General features: G+C 33.9%; 1 protein-coding gene across 32 annotated transcripts in view; it reads right to left on the bottom strand.

The window, feature by feature from the left end:
- The window catches only part of ADGRL3 (adhesion G protein-coupled receptor L3), an 846433-nt gene that overhangs the window by 50416 nt on the left and 773222 nt on the right, over positions 1-22795 (bottom strand). The window lies entirely within an intron of this gene.

The raw sequence follows: 22795 nt of genomic DNA, 5'->3' as shown, positions 1-22795 counted from the left end.
GGGAAGTATTAAGAAAATAAAGAGAAGCACAATAAAATGTGGTATGACTGAATGCAATATTTGAGTCTTATGTTTGAATAAAATAATAATATTACTGCATTATTATGTATTAACATTAATGTATAAAAGGCTATATGTCAGCGCTAAAAACATGGACTTGTAAACCAGCCTGTCTGAATTTGAATGACTGTTGAGCATTTTAATAACTCTGAAATGCTGCACAAATTGCACCTTAGAGCCCACTTCTGTGAAATGGGGATACACACTGAATACATACATATCTCCGTGAAATGGGGACATATACATCTTCATGGGACCACTGTGTATATCAAGCAAAAGGTCTTGGTACTTTTATTTACTACAAAAAACTATGCAAATATACAAAATTTTAATGTGCAAAAGTACCATATAAACATTTGCTGTTATCACTGCTATTGTATATTGACCTTCTGATCTCAAAAAAGGGTTGTAGGAAAAAATACATACACTATTTTTCATTAGGTTTTTAAAAAAGTATTTTGGAAATTATATATTAAGTTGAAATACAAAGAAGATGAGGGAGTCACTGCCTCTTTTTGAGTTGATTTTTAATACATATATTTAAAGGGAATCAGTTTATATAAAGTAGTATTTTCTTTTAGATTATTAGTTTAAGTTTAGTAAATGCTATGACTTTTCATATTCTGAATTGAAATGGAAGTATTTCCAAAATTTCTAGTGAACATTAAAAGAAATAACCAAAGTTCTTTCATTTACCTGAGAAATCTGTTTGATTCATGAATATATTGTATCTTTAGTGTTGAAAAGTCCACTATATAACTTCAATGTTCTGCTAAGTGTAATCATTTGACTATAAAGAATAAAAGACATACATCAGATGTAAAACGTTCCTGAAGAGTCAATTAGAGATATAAGTTCTAGAAATGGATTCCTTAATGTGTTTTTCTTATGACTTTTCAAAACGTTGAAAATTGAATATGAAAAATGAAATTAGAAGATACCTATATATACACATTTATATTTATTTCCAGTATTTTTTATTTTATAATCAATGAAAACTTACATTAGCCAGTAACACTTCAAGATCTACAAAATATTATTAGCAAGTGAACATAATTACTTATTGATATTTATAATTAAAATTTACAATGTTTCCTGGTTCACGTTTGGAGGTCCAATGTTTTCTACGCTTACATTGAGCCCTAGAATTATTGAATTCCTTAGAACCTGTAACTGTGGGGCTGATAAAATATGGTCACTGGAATGCAAATATATTACCTATTCTCAGGATTTCTTTTTTCAACTTAGAGATCACACAAACTTTTAATTTAAGTAAAACAAGTCTAGAAATTAGTAACTTTTTACTTATTTAGGCCTAGCCCTACATTAAAAGAAGAATTATTTGTTTAGTTTTAGGTAGCACTTATTTATAAAGTGGTGTGGAGTTTGAAGCTTTCTTCAAGATAGCAGCAAATAGTTAATTGTTACATAGTCATATGCATATATGCATATTTTATTAGTTATTGCTAGCTAATTTAACCTTATTATCATCAGAGAATAAATTTCAATTGATGTTAATTCTTAGTACATTTTTGAAGCTGCCATTTGGCTTAGAATGCATTCGATTAAAGATTGTTTTATTTTGTGATTTGTAGCTTTTTATGTATCTATAAAATTTGATTTATTATTTTGTTTAAATATTCTATAATATTTCTTAATGTTTTTCTCATTGACATCTTTTTAAGAAGATCATCTTTAAAGTTTTTGTAACAATTTGAATTAGGACTAATTATATCTCACTGGGCTTCTGTATAAAATAAGCAGAATTGAGATAGAGATAGGCTAGGCCTAAACGAAAAAAGAAAAACTTTTCTTTTATATATAAAGAATTTAAAAATTCCAATTTAATACACTTTGAGAAAGTAAATGTAAAATGGCTGAGGCTTATAAAACCAGAATTTATAATTACCTGTGAATAGTCATAGACAAATCATAGAACCATTTTGACTGCAAATCCAATGTAATGTTAATGTTGGTTACAGAATCACTTTCCTATTCCCCGGTAAGGGTCCAGGTGTTAAATTGTACACATCCCCACTGCTACGCAACCTCCTTCATCTTCTCAATGTTTCCACACCCCGGCTGCATCACACAATGAGGCACATCTTCCCTTTCATAGAGCATATAAAGATGATATCTCATTTTGGCTTATATCAACTACCTTTCGTTTACAAATATGATGCCTGCCACCCCCAGATCTTGAATGCTTTGAAGTCTTCTGCCTCCACAAACACCCTCTCCTCAGCCCCAGCTCCAGCAGGACAGGCCTTCCTCTAAACGGAAAGCTGGGCCAGCGGGGCCAGGCTAGTCAGCATTCCATCCCCCCATGCCAGTCCTAGCTGGGCTCCCATTTGTCTGGCACCTTTGCACTCAAGAAAGTTATATTGTTCTCTCTCTCTCTCTTCCTCATTTCTTGGCAATATTCTGCCTTTTCTTGACATCTATGCCAACAAAATATCTGGTCATTCCTAGGTCTTGTCTTGCACAGTCCTTCATTGATAATCGAGTGATTGAAATCACCACTGAAATGCTGAAAATGTCTTGGTCTTTTCTCCACTAAATCTGCATCTACTTGAGTGAAACTGAGTCTCTCCTGGGAACCAGGAGTCTTATATCAGAGATTCCTCTTCTGACACCCTCAGTCTCCTAACAGATCTACTCAATAAGAATCTGTCGCCTCGAGATGCCTATTGCTCTGCAAACTCTGATAAGAACACAACTGTCACTATCAACAGCAAGTCTGAGGGAAGATGCCAGTCCCACCCATACTGACCAGTGTTTTTGGGCTGAGTTAAATGAATATAATATCACTTTCTGCTCTTCACTGCACTTCTTTATTAATATGCTTTAATGACCATTTTAGTAATTTGAGCACAAAACTCTTGAGAGCTGTCTTTTCCTCTGCTTTAATATGTCTAGGTTCCATCACAGGGAGCCAAGGAAGTGCCTGCTGGCCTTTGGAGTGCCTCTTAGGGTCTAGCATCTATCAGGATAAAGTGTGTTATCCATGACTAGTTATATTTTATGATCTCTGTGCAGTATAGTTTGCAGCACTGCTCAATTTGTGAACAGCAAAATGTTTCAGGAATCTGTACTCTCTTGAATCTGTTCTTAAGCACTAACCTCTTATGAGCATTAAAAATGTTCTACTTTTAGTAAGAACACTAATTAAATGCTCAACAAAATGTTACTTAGAGAAAACATGGAATAATTCTTTAATAAAGGAACCATGTTTTTTTCTTTAGCACAGCCAATGAGTTGAAGGCCTGTTTCCATTCTCCTTTTCGTTCTTTCAAGAAAAACTTTTATAAGTGGACTCATAAGAGTTTTTAGAATGTATCTTTGTCCTCTTAAACTATCCTTACCAGGACAAAAAAAAAAAAAATTCTTAACAGAGGACAAAAAACACATTATAATAACATTTTACTTCAGAACTTACTTAAAAGGCTTAAATAAGCTATTAAAAAACAAAAGGTAATGGTGCATAAACATCATAATCAATTAAGAATTATTCCAGACAGTAAACAGAGTTAAATCACTCTATCCATATAGTCTAGTAAATAGTCTAAAAAAAACCCCAAGTAAATTAAAATAAAAACTATTTGATGAACTTTACTATTTTTCAAGAAAATACAAAACAACTTAGAAAACTAGGACTACATAGTAATTTCCTTAACTTGGCAGAATCATTCACTTTAAAAAAATCCATAACAAACATACTTAATGGGAAAACTTCTAAATGTATATTTTGTATAAATATATAAATCACTATATAGTAATTTCCTTAACTTGGTAGAATCATTCATTTAAAAAAAATCCATAACAAACATTATACTTAATGAAAAAACTTCAAAATGTATATTTTAAACCTCAGGACCCAAGCAAGGATGTAGGTTATCCTTGGACATGCTCAATCGTGGTCCAAATCCAATATCAAATAAATAAATAAATAAATAACCAGCATAAGGCTTAGAAGTATAGAGATAATTTTTAACTTATTATTTAAATGTGACATGATCATCTCCCTATAAAATACAAATGAGTGGAATAAAAAAATCATTGTAACTATTTAACAGCATTCAATAAGTTTGTCAGATACAAGATCAATATGCAAAAATCAATATCATTTTCTTATTTAGCAATAATAAACTAAAAAATCAAAGGGAAATAGATATCATTCCTAATAGCAACAAAAAGAAAAGAGTTCATACAGAAATTAAACCAGCAAAGAATGAATGAACATCAATGGAAAAAAATCTTAAAAATCTACGAAAGGATATAATGGAAGGCCTCAATAAAAGAGACAGGCAGGTGTATGAATGGTATGACTTAACCTCATAAAGATAGCAGTTCTTACTACATGATCCATATATTTAATGCAATTCTAATTTAAAAAGAGGAATATATTGGAAGAATTTTAACAACTAATTCTGAAATTAATGTGAAAGAATAATAAAAATTCATGATTAGCTAGAACAATTTTGCAAGAGATGACCAAAATGGGAGGACTCACCCTACCAGATATTAAGCAAATTCTAGTAATAATGTAGTAATGCTAGAGAAACATAAAGCATGTCCATGGAACAGAAGAGAAAGCACAAAAATAGATTTAATGTAGGATAGTGTGGTAGCATAGATGTTCAGAAAAAGGATGGATTATTTAGTCAATGGTGTTGGAAATTTGGCTTATTACATAAAGAAATAAAAAGTATCTTTCAAAGATAAGATCATAAAATGAACTGTAACACTGTGAGGGAAATAAAAAATATAATAGAAAATAAAAGACCAGGTGCAGCAGACCACACCTGTAATCCCAGCACTTTGGGAGGCCGAGGCTGGTGGATCACGAGGTTAAGAGATAGAGACCATCCTGGCCAACATGGTGAAACTCTGTCTCTACTAAAAATACAAAAAATAGCTGAGTGTGGTGACATGCACCAGTGTTCCCAGCTACAGGAGGCTGAGGCAGGAGAACTGCTTTAACCCAGGAGGCAGAGATTGTAGTGAGCCGAGATTGTGCCACTGCATTCCAGCATGGCGACACAGCGAAACTCCATCTCAAGAAAAAGAAAGAGAGAGAGAGAAAAAGAAAGAAGGAGGACGACTAGGAGGAAAAGGAGGAAGGAAGAGAGGAAAGGAGGGAGGGAGGGAGGGAGGGGAACAAAAAGATAATAAATTTTAAATCCTTAGTTTAAAAGGATTTCAGTGAAAAGACTTCAAAAACATATACCTTAGAGGAAAAACTTGATGGTTTACAATTTTATTTATTTATATTTGTAACAAAAGGAAAAATTAACCAACAGGTAACAGACTGGAAGAAGATATTTGCAATAGCGAAAGCATTCAAAATGTATATCAGCAAGTAAAAGAAAAAGGACAGGGAAGCTAACAGAAAAAAAATGTAGAAAAAATTAAAATCTTTAAAAAAGAGACAGAGAAAATCTAGTAGAAACAAATAGGCACACAAGTTTTACTAAAATATCCCTGTGAATATTAAGGGATATGTTGCATTATAGCACATTATTAAAACTTACAGAATGGGAGATCTGGCAATTTTAGAAACCTTTCCCCAGCTAATTGTGCAAGATGCAGTAAATTCAATGAAGACAGAAAAATCAGAGCGCTGTGATGATGAAGACTATTACAAAGAAAATGTGCCACCGTTTGAGTCATATCTTGGAATGTATAGTATATTATCTAATATTGTCAATACCTGTGCTAATAAATTATTACTTTTTATGCTCATGACTTATTATCTTAATTTCATAATTAAGTAGTTTTAAATTATAGCCTCAGACCAGGTGTCCCCAAATTTTTACACAGGGGGCCAGATCACTGTCCCTCAGACCGTTGGAGGGCCGCCACATACTGTGCTCCTCTCACTGACCACCAATTAAAGAGGTGCCCCTTCCTGAAGTCCGGCGGTGGGCTGGATAAATGGCCTCAGGGGGCCGCATGCGGCCCGCGGGCCGTAGTTTGGGGATGCCTGCCTCAGACTGTCAATCTCAGTTCTGGAACAAAGAGGATTTTTGTGTTAGGACTTTGAAGTATCTGGTTTAAAATATCAAATTCCATAGGCAGTAATCCAGAGTACTGCAGAATGTGTACTTAAATAGCACATTTATAAAAGTGCCAGGGACCTTGATGACAGACCTTTTAAGAATACATACTGTATGTAGTGGAGAAAACCAACAACAATTGGTTCTCAGCCAAGAGAAAATTAGATTAGGAAATTTTCAAGTGTGGACTGAGCGGCTCAAGATGCTTAACACTCCGCTATACTGTCTGCACATTTTAATTACAAATCCAATGATTTAATACAGTCTTTTGTCTTAGGTAACTCTGACTTGTATACTTTCAGCACTTTTAAAATGAAGTAAAGAAAAAAATATCATTTTAGAACCAACTAACTCTCCTGCTGGAAAACACTACTGAAAAACAAGAGAATGAGAAAAGCTGAAATCCGAAATGATCTGTTAACTTGTTGTTTTGCTTAAAGGGGAGGTATTTGCTTGGAATTGAGGGAAACTGATACGCACCTGGAATATGGTAACATGTTTAATTTGCTAATCAGTGATCATCTGTAGTACCTTCAATGACAGAGCATTTTACAGACTCCTTTTACGAATACCGGTAAAATTGAATGGCTTAAGCTACGATTTGCAAGATTTATGTATCATGGTATTTTCTGGAAGTTGGGGAGAATGTGTATGCATCCAAGGCAAAGCAGAAGTAGTGTTCTCACCCATAGAGGGGAATTTTCTATCACTAATGAATGGGATTCTATTGCCCAAGATGGTAAGTGACTGTATGCAGACGGTAATAAATTTAGGCAACAACAACAACAACACAATGTTAAAAAGTGGTATTACGCTATTCCTTCCATTCTTCTGACATTTTTGTATACCTCTTAGACCAACTAATTTTCTACAATTTCCCTTTCTCCCAACAAATTATATCCTGTCCTTTGAAACTCACGGTCCAAACTCAACAAATCCTCTTATATCCTAAACTTCATTTTTACGTGTTTCTGTGACTTACTACTTTCAAGTGAAATGATTCCCGACTGACAGTGCTTTCCCCGAGGAACACACAGACTCAAAGTACTGGTTCCCTCTCATCCCTCAGGTGGTGGAGGTGCCATCACAGAATCATGACTTCCCAGTGTATAAACCCCAAATTCTCTGAGGTTCTTGCCATGGGATATTTACCACTGTCATCTTGTTTTTTGTTACCTTCTGCCTCTCCACCTTTTCACTACATATCACTCAATTCATGTTCATACTTTCCTCCTCAACCAGCCCAGATACTATGATCATTTACCTTCTTATATCCTCTCTCTTCTTTAATGATTTGAAACATGCACAGACACACACACACACACACACACACACACACACACACACACATTGAGGTAGCTGAATATTGCTGAAGAAAAAAAAAACACAACTATGTTTTCTGAAGACATGTTACACTCATAACAACAAATTTCTAATGGTACTTAATGATATCAGATATGCCTATCACACTTCCCCAGTGCATGTGATTTCCCATTATCCATAAGAAATATTTCACATCTTTCTTCAATTCCAAACCCCTTTCCCATCACAACTCCTTCAGCTGAATATTTCCTAGTTCATTGAAAAAAATGAAAACAATCTGACAGTTGCAAATGTCTGCACTGTCCAGACCTGTCCATTTCCTGGACAGCCCCCAAACTCATCCCCAGCTGCTGCTTCCTTTGATTCTTGGCTTTTCTGACATGAAGCTTTTACAAGCACATCAGTGACTTTTCTTCCCGAGTCATCTTCGCCAGAACAATATTCTTCTTGTGTAGTTTCATTCAGTAATTCACTATACATACTAATAAGGCGGATATCTCTGTCTCCCATCCTAACAAGATTACTGTACACTAAGACTCCTCATAATTGCATTCTGCTGGCCAGATTTTATAGTTCATAATTTAAAATTTAATATAATCATAGGTTTTAAACATAGGGCCCTTAATGATCATTGTTATTCAATCAACATCAGGATTAAAGTTTTTTAAGCTTGCCCTATAAAATGATCTAAACTGATATGTTTACTGAAATGACAATCCCTTCAAAATACATAAACATTTGGTTATATTTATAGGTATGCAATTTGATGTGACAAGGAGTATCTCTAAGAGGTAAGGTAATGAACACTGAAATCAGATAGTCTGTTGAAACCCTGGCTCTCTCACTAACTAGTTCTGAGGTTTGAGGTGTTAGTCAACCTCTCAGAAACCCCAAAGGATTATCGCAAATATTAGATAAATTACCACATGTAAAGGACTTACAATGATGCCTAGCACATAGTAAAACGTCAATAAACTATTCTTATTATTTGCCACACTTTTTCCAAATAGACACAATATTTAAAATTCTAGTTGGTGTTTAATCAGGTGCAGAGATTACAGTTGATATGAGGGCAGAACCAGGGAGCACCTGCCGCTTATTTCAGAATCTATGAATACGTTTTTCCTTGCAGTATGTGACTCAAAATACAATGGAATGTTTAACTTAAATGCCTCCAGAGTTTCACTTTATCTCCAAAAAGCTTTAAAAACAGGTTGGTTTGAATTTGGAGTCCCAAAGTGTTTCAGTCTAACATCATTTATTCAAGCTCTTTCACAACAAATTTTTTAAATCAGCAAATTTTGGTAAATTTTCATACAAATTATACACATACACATACACAAACACACACACACACACACCCCCCACACACACACACACACAAGCATTGTACTAAATAAAGCCCTCAATTTAAATTAAGTTATGTCATTTTAAAGAAAGCTATGATAAGGAAAAAAATGTGTATTCCTAGTTGTTTTTTGTTATAGCAGTCAAGGCAAACTCCTAAAAGCCACAAGATTATGTTTTCAAGGAAATTTCATGTATATTTCACTTAGCCTTTAGAAGAAATTAGGTTTTCTGCTTAAGACTTTTAAGAACTTTGACTTTAAGTAATAACTGGTTTAAAATTGGCTTATATATTTTTTAAAAGTTTTGTTCATTTTTCTTAAAACTGGATTCAAACGAAAAGAAGAAGACATGCTCAGAAATAATTGGAAAGAGATGTATTTGATATAGTTCTAGACACACTATTCTCAAATTGGCACTTGCAGATTTGAGAAAACAGCAGAAGCAGGGAGGTCTCTTTGATAGTCCCCTCAACCTCCTCCTCTGAAACAGACCATGAAATAATTATCTGACCTTTCTCTCTGAAGTAGTTCACAACATCCCCAGAGATATCCTCCTTATACCCAAAGGAAATAAACATCTTTATCCTTAAAGACATGGAGACACCTAGAATAATCTGAATAAACAGGACTTGCTAAGTTCCCTCAGTTTACTAACAATGAATCATAACCTTTTGTCTTCCAATCATATTTCTCCACATCTATCTACTTCTTCATCAAACTTAGTATTAAAAAATGACCAAGTTTAAATGCTTTCCGTGTCTCCATTTCTGAAGGCTCTCATAACATGTAAAACTTGTATTAAATAAATTTGTATGCATTTGTCTAGTTAATCTTTGTTCACAGGAGTTTCAGCCATAAACCTAATGATAGGTGAGAAAAGAAATCTTTTCTCCCTTATTGAATTAAATACTTTACTTTGGAATGTATAGTTCAAAATCTTATTTCTTGTGTAGTTGTTTATAAACTGAAACTACACTAGAATAAATAGGCTAAAAAGTTTATGAAATCATTTTAGGATATGTTTGAGTTTTACCTACATTACATGAGATTCAATTTTACAAGTTGGATCTAAATAAGATATCACTAAAGACATGTACTTGGTTTTGAATCTTTTCTTTTTTTAATTGCATTTTAGGTTTTGGGGTACATGTGAAGAACATGCAAGATTGTTGCATAGGTACACACGTGGCAGTGTGGTTTTCTGCCTTCCGTCCCCTCACCTGTATCTGTCATTTCTCCCCATGCTATTTCTTCCCACCTCCCCACAAGTTTAAAATCCAAGGAAAATAGATAGCAATTACCTTTTTTAAATGAATAAAAAACACTAAAAACAGAGTAAGTTTTAAAAAATTTATCCCTGAATCATAACTAGATTCTTTCACTAATATTTTAATGATATAAATAAGAAGAATTCTAAACACTAGAGTGAGTTCTACCACATAAAGAATTTGAAGACAGATAAATTACCATAATTAAATTTTCTCACTTTCATAAAATTTCATTAAATTTTCATTATGTAGATATCACCACACTAATATATTAACAATAGAATATTAGACTTGATTTTTAAAAAACTGTTTCACAGCTTAAAAATACAGAAGGATGATCCTTTTAGGAAATTGACATTCTTACATTGTTTTTTTCACGAATATATATTTGGACATAATGCAGAGCGAGGCATTTTTTAAATAAAATGTTTTCATAAGAACACTGTATATGCATCATACTAGTTTCTGAAAACTTGAGTGAAATGGTGTAATAAAAAATAAATATTTGTTCTTTGTACCTGATTCCTGGCACAGAGCACCTAAAGGCCTTGGCCTCTTTTGTGTGCCTTTTGCATACTAATGAGATGACCAAGTGTGCTGCTGGGGAAGTTGTGTGGTGAGGGGATGGCAGGAGGCTAGGTAGCTTCAGCATGGGGCCTAGTTCCCAGAAGGACCAAACTAACATTAAAAGGTTAGAATGTTCATCCTTCTCTCCCCTCCTGCACAATCACTGGGGAGGAGAGGGGGCTGGAGATAGAGTAGTCAATGTTTAATCTATCATGTCTATGTGATAAAACCTCCAAAAAAATTTCAAGGAATGGATTTCAAGTGATGAAAACATCCACATGCCTGGGAGGGCGGTTTCTTGGAGAGGGCATGAAAACTATGCCCTCTTCTCCATACCTTACCCTGTACATCTCTTCCATTTGGCTGTTTCTGAGTTGTATTCTTTATAATAAAACAGTACTCATAAGTACAGCACTTTTCTAAGTTAAGAATTGTTCTAGTAAATTATTAAATTTTGAGGGATGGTCATGGGAATTCCTGAATTTGTAGTTGCCTGAGCAGAAATGTGGGCATCCTGGGCACTCCACTGGTACCTGGTGCCTAAGTGGGGGCAGTCACGAGGGACGGAGCTGTTAACCTGCAGGGTCTGCGCTAACCCTGGGAGTTAGCTTCAGAACTGAAGTGCATTGTTGGACACCAGCTGTGGATCAAGTACTGGTTGGTGTGTGAAAAAAATGGCATTTATTTGCTGTCAGAAAATACCATGCAAGTGCATAAAAAGAAAATTTTAAATTTTGACACTAAAACATTATCATTATTAACTTCAGTACATTTCCATTTAGCCTCTTTTCTAAATATAAAACCGTTTATTTCTAATAAATAATAATAATATTCATTTAATATCCAAAAAAGTAAGTTACACACAGTTATTTTATAAAGTATGCTTCATAAAATTTTATAATATATAACACTGTATTTTATTTTTAGGAAGATAGCTTAATAAAAAATATAAGGTATCAAAATATGTGCCTTATTATACCTTGAAGGAAATGAATTGTGTTGCTTAGGTAATTTTCATTGATAAATTATTTTTCTCCAAAACATTTAACTTACTTATTTAGTTTCTTAAATTCATGAAATTACACAAAGAAGTTACCAAATGTGTTTGACATCTAACAGATTTTTATTTGTTAATAAAGCCTTTGGACAGTTGCGTTTTCTAGAAAGCATATACAGTCATGTGTCATTTAATGATAGGAATACATTCTGAGAAATGTATCCTTAGGCGATTTCACAGTAGTATGATCATAGAGTGTTCTTACATAAACTTAAAGGGTATAGCTTACTACATATCTAGGCTATATGGTAAAGCTTATTGCTCTCAGGCTGTAAACTTGTACAGTATGTTATTGTGCTGAATTCTATAGGCAACCGTAACATAAAAGTATTTGTATAGCTAAACAAATCTAAACATAAAAATGTAGCGGAAACAAATGGTATTACAATCTTACGAGACCCCCATCATATACTCAATTGTCATGGACCGAAATGTCATTAGACAGTGCTCTTATGAAAACATTTTATTTAAAAAATGACTCACTCTACATTATGTCTGAATATATATTCATGAAAGAACAATATAAGAATGTGTAGATATGTATGTATACATTCTGATTATCTATATGCATATATATGTATATTTGTGTATATACACACATGCATATATACATATAAATATAAATATATTTTATAATCATATTAATGTATAACCAGTACATATATTACTAGATGTTAATATGAAGGAGAAAAATAGAAGGTTAAAACAAATTCATGTTATATTTTTTAATATTACATAATTTTTTTCTAGGTAGATGTATGCTTTTTAACACATTGAATACTTATGGAGTCATGATAATTTACTGCATTACTTTAATGGAAACATGGTCAATTGGCTAGCAGATCTCAGTCATAATTTTATCACATAAAGAAATAATGGTATTAGTTATTTATCACATAAAGAAATAATGGTATTCTCTGTGTCCTTCTTATCTAAGACCAGCCTTCACTTGTACACCATATCCCACACTCTATTGCCTACTCAAGTGTCGACACCAGATGCCATACAATTTCCTCTCTCTCTCAAATATCAACTAATTGTCTATTCCAACCAAATTAAAAGGAGGAGAGTATATCTCATGCTTCAAAACAAACCAATTATTATCAACAACCTCCCCAACATAATATCTCTGTCTAGCTACTACTTTTCTCAGCCCTTTTTTACAGCAAACGACTTGAAAAGACCATCTTTACATGTGTTTTTTTAACTCCTTCCCTCCCATTCTCTCTTCTCTCCACTCTAATAAAGTCTTCATCAACCACTCTATCAAACAGCCTTTGTCAAGTTCACCAAAGATCTCCATGTTGCTAAATTCAGTGGTCAGGTCTAAGTTGCCATCTTATTTGAAAAGCTAGATTCACCTAGCTTCCAGGATCTGTAGGTTTCTTTCTAACTCACTGGCTACTTCTCCTCAATCCACTTTGAAGATTTGCACTTCTAAGATCTCTAGTCAGAGTGCCCCAGGGTTATGGTCCCTAGTCCTCTTATTTTCAGTGTCTGCCCTCAATCTCAATATCTTACTCAGTCTCATGGGTTTAAAATAAAATCGACCCTGACCCATTCTCCCAAGGTTGTAGCCAGTATTACTTTCCTTGGATTGAGGAGTGGCCAAAGGATGGCTGGTTGGGAGAGGTAGAAAGAGCTTGGATGTGTGGGACACAGTGTGTTAGTTACACATGAGGTCACACATAGTATGGTATCCAGCAGGAGGCAGGAAGAGAAGGAAGACAGGTGGTGAGCCAGGGGCCACCTCCTGGCATGGAACTCTTAAGATATCAAGGAATTCTAAACTCACACTTGTTCTTTCAAGTGGTTTTTAAGGTGTATGTATCACAAGAGGAGGTTAGAATGTTTTTTTGTTTTTTTTAAAATCATTTTGTTCTCTCACCCTGAGCTCTGCAAATGTTGAGACGGTCCTGTTCCCACACTCCCTTTGCCAGACCTTTGCTTTTCCAGATCCCCTTGCAGCCAGGAGTGGTCATATGATTCACACATGTGATACCAGTAAGAGAATATTTTACACCCTGAACATGGGAGAGAAGCCCACAAGCAAAGGTTCATAAGGAGAATATCTTCTCTTGTCTCTTCTTCCCTGCTTTTGAATGCAACCACAAAAGCATATGATGCTTGGAGCTGAAGAAGTCATTTTTGGACCACAAGATGATAGAGTGAATGACAACAGCCAACATTCCAATGATGTAAGCATTTTGGTCCTTGTTGACATTATTGAGCTTTTGAACCAACTCTAGAACACCTACCTTTGGATTTTAAGTTTCATAAATCGCCAGTATCACTATGATTTAGGACACCACACTGGTCGGCATTTGATACACCCAGCAGTGGCCATTCTAACAGAAACATACTTTCTAGTGACTAGTAAGAGAAATCAGTTTGGCTGGAAAAACACCATTTCAATTGTTTGCAATATCTATATGCCACTTTCACTGTTGTATTTTTTTCAAATCATCTCACTTTTGTTTTCTTAATGTCTTTAAAGGAAATATACAACTGACATAAATTAAAAAAAAAACAACAGGATAATTTGCCATTATAGAAAATAATAGATGCATAAAGTGAAATCAACACTAAAAATAATAGATAAGCAAAGTGAAATCAATACTGAAAATAAACTGAAATCAATACTGAAAATAAAGTAACACTAAACACACACACACAAAATAAAATCTATACACTGATGACTGCAAATTGTGTCTTCAGCTTTCACTATTCCAACTTCCAACTTAGCATCTGCACTGAGATGTCCAGTAAGTTACTTTACAAAAAAAAAAAAAAAAAAAAATCTATTCTACCACAAAAAGTGCTCCCTCCATAGTTTTCTGCATTTCAGTAATAACAATTCACTGTTCTAGTACCCCAAGCCAAAAACCCTGCAGTCACACTCCACTCAGTTCTCGTAGAATCTACATAAAAATGTAGGCTGGGCGCCGTGGCTTAGGCACTTTGGGAGGCAGAGGCGGGTGGATCACCTGACGTCAGGACTTCGAGACCAGCCTGGCCAACATGGTTAAAACACCATCTCCACTAAAAATACAAAAAAATTAGCCGGGAATGGTGGCTCATGCTTGTAATCCCAGCTACTTGGCAGGCTAAGGCAGGAGAATCCCTTGAACCCAGGAGGTGGAGGTTGCAGTGAGCCTTGATCACGCCAATGCAGTCACTCCAGCCTGGGCAACAAGAGTGAAACTCTCAAAAAATCTGCACATATACCCCAGAACTTAAAGTATAATAAGTAAATTAAAAATAAATAAATAAATAAAATATAAAATTATTAGCAATTTCTGTAAACTCCATCTTCGAAACACACTCACAATTTTCATACTTTTCATTTGTTGAATAAATTAATAAAGATAAAAATCAAAGTTCATATATTAAAATTAAAATATGTGAATAATATGGAAAACAAATGTGAATTATTATAACTATTCTCAGATTTCTCCTACTCTTATGAAATCTTACACTTTACCATTTGGGGAAAAAAACTATCGTCGTATTAATAGGTAGTTTAGACTAATTCAGATTTTTAGGTATTCCTATAGTCTGACTGCACACTTCTTGTGAGATATAAAGGTAATCTGAGTCCAAGCCCTATATAAAGAACGGAGAACCAGCTAATTTTTATGTTTTCATTATTAAGAAGACATTTTTCGCTCAGGTAGGTTTTTAGACTTTTTCATCTTTAGATAGCACTTGACTCTCGTAAATCTGATAGAAACCTAATTATTTTGAGGAAAAGTGAAACCATAATTTGATCTTAAGGTATAGTGGATAACAATTCCAGTGTGCCTATGGCAGTCATCCTTCAAACCAGTTTTCTCAAATGTGAGCTCCCAGTCTGTGGAATATGCTGAATACATTCATGCATAAACCCTGATTCATAAAAAGATCATAGGGAATTTTAATGAATTTTAAAGAAAAGCCTAAAAAGGGAGCAGCCCTTTTACACTTCAGAAAACTTAAAACTATAGCCTAAAATAAAGGATACAATGAGACTGGCAATAACTTGCAGAAGGCACAGCTTTTTGAATTGGTGACTAAATACAGTTTTCAAAGAATCGATTGCTGAATGCATTTAAATGCTAAAATTAAGGCAATTAGCAAAGAACCCACTATTACCTTAGGAAAGTCTCAACTTGTCTGCAGCAAGTCTAGTAGTTTCATAAAAATACACAAAGCTCCATATAATATTGTTTGGATTATATTACTCTTTAAAAACACTTGGAGCCAGGCGTGGTGGCTCAAGCCTGTAATCCCAGCACTTTGGGAGGCCGAGGCGGGTGGAATTACGAGGTCAATAGATCGAGACCATCCTGGTCAACATGGTGAAACCCCGTCTCTACTAAAAATACAAAATTTAGCTGGGCATGGTGGCACGTGCCTGTAATCCCAGCTACTCAGGAGGCTGAGGCAGGAGAATTGCTTGAACCCAGGAGGCGGAGGTTGCGGTGAGCGGAGATCGCGCCATTGCACCCCAGCCTGGGTAACAAGAGCGAAACTCCATCTCAAAAAACAAACAAACAAACAAACAAACAAACAAAAAAACAAACAAACAAACAAACAAAAAACTTGGATAACTTATCACATTGTTACGGTGATTTCTAGTAATATTTAAACACACATCAAGGAAATAGAGGAAGACAGAAAAAATGGGATAACAGACACCTTATATTCACTTTCAGAATTCTCTTTAAAAATGATTCTATCTTATTACAATGAATAAAGGAAAGGTATTATTGGTTCTAGCTAATTCTCAAAACTAAAGTGTTCACAATATACATGGACATTGAGAAGTATATTTGATTTTTAAAATTTGGAAAATCACATCTTCAGCATAGCATGTTGACCTAATAATCTTTTTAAAAAAGTGGTAACAGTTTTTAAACATACTATCTATAAATATTTAAAATAATTAGAAATCTGTAAAATCTTCATTTTAATTGAATAGTTTTGATGGTGAAAGATAAACTATGAATAAAATCAGTTGTATAGAAATATAAGCTAATATTTTTAAGTTTTCATAGACTATTTGAACCTCTTTCTGAAAAATCAAAATCAGTGTATCAATATTTTTGTCAGTAGCTAGTATTTTGAGAATAAGAAAGTTCTAAAAATATTTACCTTAAAACTCATTCAGAAAACTCTGCAATTGATGAAATTTTTACCATACAACTCAGAACAAGATTTACTGTTCTCATAAAGGCTTAAACTGTTAAGTTATTGCTTTGGCTATAGCATAGAGATGAGATAATTTTAGAAAGTAGGTTATATGTATATAGTCTTTACATATTAACATATTAAGATGAATTTTTATAAGTATATGCATTATATTAACATGAAATTTTAAAATGAGAGCATTAAAATATTTTTGTGATATTGCTGCATTTTTCAGGAATATGTCCATTTGGTTTTCTGCCTTTACTTTTTTAGACTTCAACCACCTGTAACTCCACAAGGTATTAATATAATACTAATCAAGCTGAATGTAATTATGACTTAATTGTTTTTACTAATATTTAGACACATGTTCCTCAGAGTAAAAGTTACCTTCTTATGAAATATAATAAGTTATTACGGGTCCTGGTAAGGCATTTTGCTATTCATCCCTGAAGCTATTCAGGAGCCTTCTTAGATTTCTTAACATATGGCAGGTGTCCAAGCTCACTGAGGATACATTTTTTTTTTCCTCCAGAACTAAGAACCGAACTAGCTATTTATTAATCAAATGAGCATTCCACCCCTGGAGCCAATTCTTTCATAACAGGATAAGTTGTGTTTAAAAAAAAAAAAAAAAGAAAGGATCATATCACACATAATTCTTCATGATACCATATGGCAAACAAAGCCAGTCAAAAATTCCAATGGGATTTTGATAGAGGATGAGCAAACTTCACCACTGAAAATACAGCAAACTAAAGACAGCAGGGTATTTCCATACAGAGTGGTTAAAAATATTCAAACCATCCTGTATGGGCAACAAATTATGTGCCACATTCTTTACATATGTAATTACATATAATTATCATAAAGCACTATGAAATAGGTACAATTATCCCCAATTCAGAGGATAAACTAAGACCCAGACCTCTGATGTAACTTGCCAAGGTCATGTAAACATCACAGGACTGAACAGAAATTCAAACCCAACTGGGTTTGACCCTCAAGTTATTACCCCCCCGTGACCGTTATGTCTTCCTTGACAATTAGAGACTAGGGAAGAAGGAAGGAAAGGAAAAGGTATATCTTTAAACAAATACTTGCTTAAACCATCTGACAGAGTCTTTACCAACTTACCACTCATATAAAACCTAAGGAGAGAGACCAGAAATCAGAAAACATGACCCAGTAAAATCACAAGGCTTTATGTAGAAGTCTGTTGATGAGAAAGGGCAAAGGGACAGATACAGAAAAGGAAAGCCTGGTAGATTCTGAGCTCCTTTCACATAGGCAGAATGTTCTTTCCTAGGTCTTAAAATGGCTATTTCATTTTTTTTCTTCAAAATAACTTGAGATGTTATTGAACAAATTATTTTAAAATACATTTGTTAATGTTTTTCAATAATAGAAGTGGGTGATTACAGAAACCATCCATTTTTATTTTGAAGGTAAATGTCAAGAGAGTTCTAATGGCTCCTCACAAATTAAAGTTTCATGTGTCATAGTACTTCAGCCATACTATAAGTTAATTTCATGTGGTAACAATTCAATAACAATTTTACTCATATTTACATACAGTATTTTTTAATTAGGTTAGAGTTTTGCTATAATTATTGTAAGCACCAATTTTGACCTGTCAGAAACTCAATGAGAAGAATCAAATGATTGGAATTATTTCCACTGACTGTAATTATCTATTTGGATAATAAAGAAACAAAGGACAAGTAAGCAAGTAGCAAACTGAAATGTATTATTTAATTTCAATTACTTATTACATTTTTAGTTAAATCCAAGAATTGGGCATACCTCATTTCCCCTGTAATCATATTACCTATATTACTTCACTCTATATTTTATTATTTTTTCCAGAGAATTCATTAACATAGTAATGAGCCAGCCAATTAAACGTTCTGTATTAACATCAAAAGAAGTTTACTATGATGACTTGCAGTAAATTTAGAATTTTTATAAAAAGTTAATTTTTAAGATAATAAAATGACAATTTAATTAATTAAGATACATAAGAGTCAGCCTGTCCTAGTGTTAGGGAAGAGAAAGTCAGCAGAGAAACAGCAGAGATAAGATCTGAGGCAAAAGAGACCATGTCTAGAATGGCCAGAGGGCCAAAATGCATAAAATGAGGCTGAAGAAAGAAAAGGGCAACTAGATGAGAGAGGTTTAATGGATCTTGGCAGGTAGTCTGACCTTTAGTTTAAGAGTAATGGGCTCTTCTGAACAGTTCTACCCAAGAGTGTTGCATGATTGGATTTAAGCTTTTCAAGAGTTCTCTCTAGCTGGTGAAGGCAGGAGCAAGAATCCATGGGGGCAGAGAAGTTAGGTGGCCTGCTGCATTGATTCTGAAGATGGTAGTGGCTTAAAGAAAATGGTGGCAGTGAATTCAGGGAGAAGCAAACACATTTTAGATAAAGGAGATATAAGCATGTGAAAGAATGTGTATAATCAAAGCAACAAATATTTGGTAATTGAATGAATGACTAGTTTCAGAAAGACACTGACTTCCAAAGGGTCTTACATGAGGCTTATTAAGAATAAAGGTTTTTTATTCTTAATAAATTGAACAAGGGGGCCCGTCTTGTTCACCATTTTACAAAAATTTTTGAAAAATAAAGTAAACATTAACTTTTATGCTTTCCCCCATATACTTAAAAAAAAAAGACTTTGCAGATAAATTTTTCTTATATCTTTAAAACTCTCACATTTCCTGTACCATTTTGAATATATATTATACAGAGCCTTATTCTTGTTTAAAAACTATGCCAGATTTTCAGTTTTACTTAATGTTCAAAATCATTATTTTTTAAAATCATTTTCCTTATCAATTATGTCCTGCTGATTTCTTTACAACCACTTCTTAAATCTCTAATGTATTGTATTTTAAATAAAACGAAATTTTCTTCAGATTCTGGAAGTATTAAGAAATATTTTCTGGAGACGTATTTCCTATTGTTTTCCTTCAACATGTGCCTTTATCCTGCCAAAGACTATCTTTCCCACCAAACTGAGGAGACTAGGAAGAAATCCCTCAAGTCAATGCTCCACCCCAATTCCACCAACATATCCACATCACACCTGTTCTTATTTATTCCATCCAGTCTCAGTGGAAAAGGATCCTCTTACACAGCTTCTTTTAGCTTACTGGAAAAATGTCCTTCCTGAAATCCAGTGTAGTGGAATTGCTCTACCACCGTTCTGGATCACATTCTTTACACAACCTCAGATCACTACTGCAACATTAATTCTCCTTTCCTATATTCCTAATTTCTCTGTCACTGGTTCTTTTCCACCAACATATCTATACTGATAATTCTTTCATCTTAAAAACATTCTTGGCCAGGTGCAGGGGCTCATGCCTGTAATCCCAGCACTTTGGGATTGAGGTGGAAGACTAGCTTGAGGCCAGGAGTTTGAGACCAGCCTGGGTAACACAGTGAAAGCCCATCATTTTTATTTATTAAAAAAATATAGAAATAAATTAGCCAGGCATGACTGCATGCCTGTGGTCCCAGGTACGAGGGATGCTGAGGTGGGAGGATCACTTGAGCCCAGGAAGTCTAGGCTGCAGCAGGCTTTGATGGCGCCACTGCACTGCATACTGGGCAACAGAGCAAGACTCTATCGCTTGAAAAAAAAATAGATAAATAAAAATAAAAACAAATTTTTAAAAATCCTCAATATCCCTCTAACAACTACCCAATTTCTCTCCCTCTTTAACTAAAATTTTAAAGAGCATCATCAAAGGTTTATACTCTTCTGCCCATTTAATGGTCAGGTATATTTCATTATTACACCATTTTTAAAGAGAGGAAGACTCAGGAAGATTAAATACCTTCCAAAGAATATAACCTAGAAAGCAGTTCAGACATAATTGAAATCAAGGTATTTTCATTTAAGACTTTATTTGCTTTGTAATATAAAACTTGATGCTACCAATGCCACTAAATATAATTATTGATTTTTTGTGTTTAGTTTTCTAAATGGTAATATCATAAAGATTCAACCCAATTACCCAAAAGCATATGAACATCATACAAACAAATTGATATTTAAAAATACGTGACAGTACTAAATACAAATCATAAAGTTAAAGGTAAGAAAACGTCTTTATCTTTGTTAAATTAGACAAAAATTAAAAAAAAAAAACCTAAAAAGTATACTTGAAATATAGGACAAAGAATAATCCTTTCTGCTGTTTTTTTACCCAGTGTTACATAAATGTTGAAAGTCTTACTCCCTTATTTCTGACAGTATTTAAATACATGATATAAATAAAGTGTTACTTGTGTTTTATTTTATACTACAAAATGGGTGCAAAGATGTAATTTCTACTAAAGTGAGTATAACTACAATATGATAAATATTATTTTATGTGCCTATTTAATTTATCCAAATTCAATTTCATCAGGAACCAATAATCTAAGAAACCAATACTGTATTTTAGAAGTACCATTTAATGGTACATAATTCAACAATACAATGACTGTTATCTCAACTAAGTAATATTGAGAATTACAAAAGGCTATCACTCACTGCAAATAATTTCTATTTTGTACCACTATATTTTAGTTTTTCTAATTCCTTGGTTATCCTTTTTATTTAATGTAGATAAATAATTCCTTCAACAAAATTAACTACTTAATGTCAATACACCTAAACACTAAAGTCTTTAATATGTTACTTTATTCTGTAAACATTCATTGAGGGCCTACTATGGGCCAAGAATCGTCAGGCACTGAATGTAGAAAGATGGAAAATGAGTGACATAATTGCTATCTGAAGTAGCTCAAGGAGAATGTCAGTAGCACAGAAAATTCACAGGTTACCTCATGAAAATTCTGAAAATACATTCATTTAAATAAAAGCACTTAACAAATATAACACTAGCATAGGGAAATTACATAAAAATGAAATTTAATATATTGTATCTTAATAACTAATATGCATCTAAATATTACTATCTTTCTAAAATATCATACACTCCAAAGAAACAAGATACTTTTTTTGTCATATGAAGGAATGCAACTATTTTTCTTTTCAGGAAATGTAAATTAATCACTTTGTTTTTGCCTATAGAAAGTCCTACTAGTGTTGAAAAAAAATGTGAATATTTTCATATGGTTGCATGGAAGGACTTTCTGAGCATACAAAAGTGGAACTTGGGTGAAAAAACAAACTTTCAAAGTTGTAAGATGATTAAATAGATGAAGACTTCTGGAGACATTTAGCTTTAGCTCTCAGAAGATTAAGTGTTAATATTTCAAAGGGAGGTAAAATTTAGAGCCATATTTTTATATGACAAAATATCTGTTTACATTAGGAAGGTTTCTTTATCTCTCTCAGAAGGAGAGGGCAGCTGTCTAACAGTTCCTATGTAAATGCTCAGATTCATAAATCTGGGGTTTCTCTTCTGTGATGTAAAATCCCCCTTTTCGTACTTGTGGGTACAATCATCTGGCTCTCATCACATTTCTCTGGATGAGGAGATGGAGTGTGAGGAAGTAATGTAATTGCTCTGAGAAAGAATAATCCGGCTAGGTATGGTGGCTCAGGCCTATAATCCCAGCCCTTTGGGAGGCCAAGGCAGGCAGATCACCTGAGGTCGGGGGTTCGAGACCAGCTTGGCCAACATGGTGAAACCCTGTCTCTACTAAAAATACAAAAAATAAGCCAGGCTTCATGGCAGGTGCATGTGGTCCCAGCTACTCGGGAGGCTGAGGCAGGAGAATCGCTAGAACCAGGAGGTAGAGGTTGCAGTGAACCAAGTTTGTGCCGTTGCACTCCAGCCTGGGTAACAAGAGTGAAAGTCTGTCTCAAAAAATTAAAATAAAATAATAATAATAATCTGTCCTAAATAGAAACATTGCATTTGTTTTCAGGACAAAATGAATATATATATATATTTAAAATTAACATGTTCTAAAT

This window comes from Saimiri boliviensis, chromosome 3 (genome assembly GCF_048565385.1).
Source record: "Saimiri boliviensis isolate mSaiBol1 chromosome 3, mSaiBol1.pri, whole genome shotgun sequence".
NCBI classification, from domain to species: Eukaryota; Metazoa; Chordata; class Mammalia; order Primates; family Cebidae; genus Saimiri; species Saimiri boliviensis.
This window is presented reverse-complemented; position numbering and strand designations above follow the sequence as displayed.